This window comes from Centropristis striata, chromosome 14, assembly GCF_030273125.1.
Source record: "Centropristis striata isolate RG_2023a ecotype Rhode Island chromosome 14, C.striata_1.0, whole genome shotgun sequence".
Lineage (NCBI taxonomy): Eukaryota > Metazoa > Chordata > Actinopteri > Perciformes > Serranidae > Centropristis > Centropristis striata.
The window spans coordinates 13439017-13445734 of record NC_081530.1 but is presented as its reverse complement, the minus strand read 5'-3'; the positions used below and the strand labels follow the sequence as shown (position 1 = coordinate 13445734).

Genomic DNA, 6718 nt, shown 5'->3' with positions numbered 1-6718 from the left:
AAAGGGGCGTGGCTAATCACAAAGGGCGGGAATTTATGAAACATTGTTATGTAGAACCAGGTGGCAATCTCCGTGCCTGAGCATGGAGGCCACCAGGAAGTGCATAAAGCCTGCAATTCACCGAAAATTCCAGTAGGGGGTGCTAAGTTTGGCTGCAAAAGAAATCTGCCCATTCATTTCAGCGCTAAATTTGAAAACTTCTCACTTGATTTATTACCTCAGAACATTTTTTCAGGGACAACATTATGGTCTCAATCGCTAGTAAAAAATCTTCTTCAAGACAATTTGATGTCAATAGTTCTAATAATGGCCCCATTTAGAAGAAAATAGAAGATAAAGAATCGTATGATTTGGGGCGTTTCTAGCTTTGATTGACAGGTCACTAACAAGGCGAGCCGTCATCAGGAGAGAAGCAGAGCAATGCGTATCCATGGAAACGTGTCAATAAAGTTATATATAACGTTATATAGATAGGAAAGAGGAGGTTTACCGATTTGGTCTCATAACTTTGACCCTTTCACACTGTATTTTCACTTAATTGAACGTTTTGTTCAGTAAAAATGTCATGTTCAGTGTTTGGTTGGACTAACAGACACTCGCTGCTCAGTTTTCTGAGGTAAGAAAGATACAATTTGTTTTTTTTTTTTGCTAGCCAAAACTAACATCCGAGTTAATGCTCCAATTAATGCTAACATGAATTAGCAGCGGCTTCTCTCAGTCGGGTTGCCGGTGTAGAGAGGCGTGTAGTCAGTGTTGTCAGATCCCTCGCGCTCCGCCACAGTCCAATTATGGTCTGCTCTGCGTATCGGAAACAAGATGGCGACGCAAGATGGCGATGAGTATAACGCTGAACTCGAGGCTTCCAACGGGCAGTCCACAAACCAATGGGTGACGTCACGGTGACTACGTCCATTATTTATATACAGTCTATGTGTAGAACTGGTAAATGATGAACCATCATCATGGATGACAAGTTTTAGGCAGATTGGACAATGTATGTATCAAGTTATAAGGTCTCATGTTTTATGAAAAAATGCCATGTCTGTGACAGTTAGAGTTAACTGTTTTCAGTTAAAATGTCTGTGTTGGAGGAGGGGAGGGGGGAGGCTTTGGTAGCTAAGCAACTAGGTGGCCAGGTGGAGTCGACCAATCAAAGCAGAGCAATCAACTGAAAATAACTGACAGTTCCGCCACACTGAGCAGCCAGAGGTCGACAAACTGAAAATTCTGGCCTCGAACAGAGAGCATTTTTGGCAAAACCATAATACCTATCATTGATCTGACTTCACTTTGAGCGTCCTGAGTTCTTCCTCAAAGTCTACATATTTTTTTTTTAAAGAAAAATGAAAAAATAGCTTTGTTAGAGCGATCTGAAAAAAAAAATGTCCTTATTTCAGAAATCATCCTGTGTTTTTAATATGGGAGCCAATGAGGCAGTTGGTGCGAGTTGTTGGTGCATCTGTGCGTCTTACGCCCAAACTATAACTCTGACAGCTTTACCAGAGGATTGTGAGTGAGAGGACAAATTTTCCTCCGTTTCTATGTATAAATTATTTCTGTAGAGTGAAATTTGCGGCCTGGAGCGCAAATTTATTTTTTGACAATTCGTTCTCTCCCTCTACACTCTGACATCACCACTCTAGACTCTCCATAGGGTTACATTGGGGGGATTTTTTGACGTGTTTTTGTCCAATAATTTGAAAACCGTTTGTCGAAACCCTTAGAAAAGTCATAGCACACTTGTCATGGGCGAGCCGGTCGATTTGATACCTTTTTTGTGTATGTGCGGCCAAAACTCTGGGAGGAGTAGTCGACACGGAAGAATAACTAGAAAATTTCTAAAGAAATTTTGATTGTGTGCTTGCCTCTGGCCCTTGATTCTCGTTGCTTAAATCACCAGTTAAACAGGGACTCTGTCCTGAGTTCACAGACACCTCACACAAGTTTCTAGGACAGACGGTTCATTAATTATGAAAGGGGGCGTGGCTAATCAAAAGGAGCGGGGTCATCAATCAACAGTTAAACAGGGACTCTATCCTGAGTAATCTGACACCTTATACAAGTCTCTAGGACAAACAGTTCATTAGTTATCAAAAAGGGGCGTGGCTTATCAAAAAGGGCGGGAATTTATGAAATATTGTTATGTAGAACTGGTCAGTGATGAACCATCATCATGCATGACAAGTTTGAGGCAGATTGGAAAATGTATGGTCAAGTTATAAGGTCTCATGTTTTATGAAAAAACACCATGTCTGTTCAGTGAGAATAAACTGACAGTTTTCAGTTAGCATGTCTGTGTTGGAGGAGGGGGGGCTTTGGTAGCTATGCAACCAGGTGGCCAGGTGGATTCGACCAATCCTGGATCAGCATTTTTTAACCTTTTTATTACCATTGATGAAGTGTAGAGTTGTGGTCGTGAACGTCATGAAACAACCATTGTTGTTTAGATGATGCCGCCGCTACCAGCTGTCAGCAGTAAACTGAAAAGGCACCCGCGTGGAGGGCTGGAAAGTGACCAATCATAAGACGCCAGGGGTCAGCCTTGGCCCCGCCCCCAATGTGTCAAAAGTCCTCGCTCCGCGCGAACAGAGCTTCACCGCAAGCGAGCACGGGGGAGAATCTGCTTCACTCGGTTGCTGAATATGTCCGCTGGCGGTACTTGGCCTCTCTGGCTCTTCGTCTGAGGGTCTGAGGTAAGAAGACATGTTTTTATTTACTGTATATTTCGCTAGCATACTACCGTTACAATTGTGCCTTATAATGTTAGCATTTTCATATTTGAACTTTTCAACTACTGTCGAAAATATGTCCTTTGTGAAATGTAGTTGCAAGTTATTTGAGTTTCATTTGGACGATGTTTGTCATTTTATTTTGCTAATTTATTCGCGGCTACTGGTCTTAGGTCTGAGCTAGCGCTCTCTAGCGAGCTAGCTTTAGCATCATGTCGAAGCAATTTATAAATGGTCCGTCGAGGCAGAAAATCTTCACAGTTACTCCGTTACAGTTACAATGATGCTAACAGTTGTTATAACAGTAGATGTGTCTGGTGTTAGCAAACACGTGTAAACACGTGTGTACACATGTAGGCCGCAACAGTTTATGATTGTGTTAGAAAAATTGAATAAATCATAAAATCATAAATCATGATTTACAAATATAGAAAATCATCAATTATTTTAACAATTGCTGTGTTTTGTCTTGTGTCTATCTGGGAAGTCGTCATTATGCTAATAATAATATAATTATGCAAAAAAAATTGAGAGCTTATGCTATTTTCCTTGATTAATGTTGTCTAAATGCCATTTTTAATGTAGGGTTTGTGTACAATGTTGGCCTGACTAATTTTTTTTAACTGTGATATGTAGCTAATTGTATGTGGATTTTGATGGTAGCTTCTTGATAATAGTCCTGTTTTTTTGTGAGGATGTTTTGGTATTCTTATGTAATAAGGTGTAATAGTAATACCAATGTCATACTCATCAATGGCTAAATTTGAACATTCGGTGTATTGGGATAATATTAAACTGAAACTCATGTCACTTGGTAATGAGAGGTTAAAAAGACGAGATAATCATGGGGATATACATTTAACCATGGAGTCAGGTATGTAAAAATTTACTGTAATGATGAACTGGTAGTTTACTTCACCTTTTAAGATTTGCATTGTGTCAATGTCAATGTTACTCACTACTGTTAGCAGACTATTCATGTCAACTGGTACCTGAAGTATGTGCTCCTGTGACTAATATTAATGTACTGTGTGTGTGTGTGTGTGTGTGTGAGAGAGAGAGAGAGATTTATTGGAAGTTGAAAATGTAGGCTTAAACAGCTTTGGATTAATTCATGTATGTGTGTGTGTCCTGAAGTGGTGCTGTGAAGCATTTTCGTTGTAGGCTTTAATCCTGTTTTCTTCCGATATTAATACTGCAGTACTATTTTGATAATAGAGGTTATTATGTAATAAGGTGTATTTGTAATACCAGAGTCATAGCCATTAATGGCTTAAATTTAGTTTAGGGTGCATTTGGGTACTATTACACTGAAAGCTTTTGAAAGTATTCGCCACTATTATCAGATTATTACCTAACTATTACCATGGTGTTACCGAGCTGTGGTGTCAATAGAATTATCAACCTATCCATTCATATTCATCTTCTTTGCAAGCTTTAATCCTGTTTTTCCCCTCACAGATTTACAGCTTGACCATTTATTTAATGGTGAGTGTTTGTCAAAGACTGTTATTAACATAAACTACTTTAATAAATTATGTATTATTATTTTTTTAACCCTTGTTAAAAAAATAATATAGTCCTCCTGTCGACTATATACCCATGGTCCTCAGGGGTCAAAAAGGATCCCATGACACAAGACTGTTTTTAGGACATGTAGAAAAAAAATATTACCAACTTTTTTTTTTTTTTTTTTTTTTTTATCATTTTATCATTTAAGGCAACTCATGCCCCCAAAATTGATTGATTGATGTATAATTTTCATAATTTTTTCTTTATTATTGGTCAATTTTAGTCAAATATTCAAAATTAGGCCTCATTTCAAGAGAGAAAAAAGTAAAAAAAAAAACAAAAAAAACCCTGAGTACTTTTTTCAACAGTAATAGTGGAAAAAAATAATTCTTGATGGGAATGCACAGAGTAGGTCATGTCAACTTTTAGTGAAACTTATGTTTTGATATTTGTATATTTGAATAAAATTGACCAATAATAATGAAAAAAAAGTGAAAATGAAATATAATTTTTTTTTGGTCATGAGTCACCTTAAAAGGTGAAAAAAAAGTTGGTAATATTTTTTTCTACATTTCCTAAAACCAGTCTAATGTCATGAGGTCCTTATTGACCCCTGAGGACCATGGGTGCTATAGAAATGTATAAAACACGTAAAAATGTATGAAGAAAGTTAAAATTTATATCATCTATAAAGGATGCAGAGGGGCACATATGCTGAAAATGTTGCTATGTTTCTAGAGGTGCTATGTGTGTATTTAATTCAGATGATTACATTCAGCTTCATACTGATTTTTATGAATAAGTGATACATTAATTCAGTTATTTAAAACATTAATAACACATTGTTACATTGCTGCAATGCTCACGGTTGTCATCCTGTTCTAGATAAACACTACTTCACCTAAGAGACTTGAGTATCCAGTTCTTCGTTGACCTTCAGCATTCAGTTGTTTGTCTTCACCTTTTCAGGTAAGCAATTAAAAAAAATGCTTTTGTAATGTTGAGAAACACTGAAATTATTATTCATAAAGAACTTTCAACCACTGTTCTGTGATGTCATGTATAGTGATATACAAATATATCTGAAGGAACAATTTTCTGACTTTTCCAGGTTTCCTGTGTCCAGCATCTTCAAGACAGACTAAGCTAACTTTTCATATTTTTCGCACATTTATATTTAGGTTAGGTTAGGAGTAGGTTAGGTTTATAGTAGAGTATTTAGTTTGTATAGTTTAGCTTTTTATGCTGGTCTAGGGACAGTTAAGTTAGCAAATTAATTTAGTTCAGATCACTTACAGTTGCATATTATTGTTACAATTGTGTTAGTTGTGAGTTATTGTTGTACAGGCTATTGTATATTGCAGGACCAAGTGAGACGAGGAAGACCACTGCTTCCAAGATGCCTCTCAGAAAGTGCGTTGGACAAGTCTCGACCTTGCAGATCCTGCCCCACTTAGCCCAACCACTTCCGGCCATGGGGTACCTCAAAGACCTCCGTCAACTAGCCGGCTGTGGATGATGGATAACGCACCCACAACTCCTTCTCCAGTCTACAAGGTATGGATTTGTTTTTTTTCCCCATCACAGTGGACACAGACATGGCCTGATAATACAATCTGCTGTCTTAACTACTTCCTTTGAATAATAAAATATTAATTCACAATTGAGTATTTATAATGTATGAATAAATTTGGTATTGTGTGTCATCAGGTTCTGAAAATACAGACACCCCCACAGTCCAAGAAAAGCTGGATGACCTCTGGATCCACTAAAAAATTCTTCAATTGTTAATTCTGCACAAAGTGATACACAAAACATTGTATGTATTCCATTTCAACAAACCCAAACATGAAATGTATATTTAAATACATGACTTAATGCAAATCAATCATACTAAACATCTTTTTTTTTTAAACCAACCGTTGTACACACTTCCATCCAAGGAGAGGTTACATCTTGATGGTCTCCGGTTCGCATGGTCTCAGTAGCAGTCGCCGGTTCGCATGGTCTCGGTGGCAGTCGCCGGTTCGTATGGTCTCAGTGGCAGTTGCCGGTTCGCATGGTCTCAGTGGCAGTTGCCGGTTCGCATGGTCTTAGTGGCAGTCGCTGGTTCGCATGGTCTCAACGGCAGTCGCAGATTTGCATGGTCCCAGTGGTAGTCATCGGTTCACATGGTCTCAGCGGCAGAGTTACTGGTTCACATGGTCTCAGCGACAGAGTCACCGGTTCTCATGGTCTCGGTGGCAGTCGCCGGTTCTCATGGTCTCAGTGGCAGTCGCAGGTTTGCATGGTCTCAGTGGCAGTCGCCGGTTCACATGGTCTCAGCGAGAAAGTTACTGTTCACATGGTCTCAGCGGCAGAGTTACTGGTTCACATGGTCTCAGCGGCAGACTCACTGGTTCACATGGTCTCAGGACAGAGTCACCGGTTCTCATGGTCTCGGTGGCAGTCGCCGGTTCGCATGGTCTCAGTGGCAG

General features: G+C 39.0%; 1 long non-coding RNA gene across 1 annotated transcript; it reads left to right on the top strand.

Annotated features, from left to right (window-relative positions):
• Positions 1–4188: 4188 nt before the first annotated feature.
• Positions 4189–6120, top strand: LOC131985565 (uncharacterized). The gene is made up of 3 exons (XR_009395646.1): positions 4189–4217; positions 5127–5210; positions 5353–6120. It is a non-coding gene; the product is annotated as an uncharacterized LOC131985565 (long non-coding RNA).
• Positions 6121–6718: the final 598 nt, after the last annotated feature.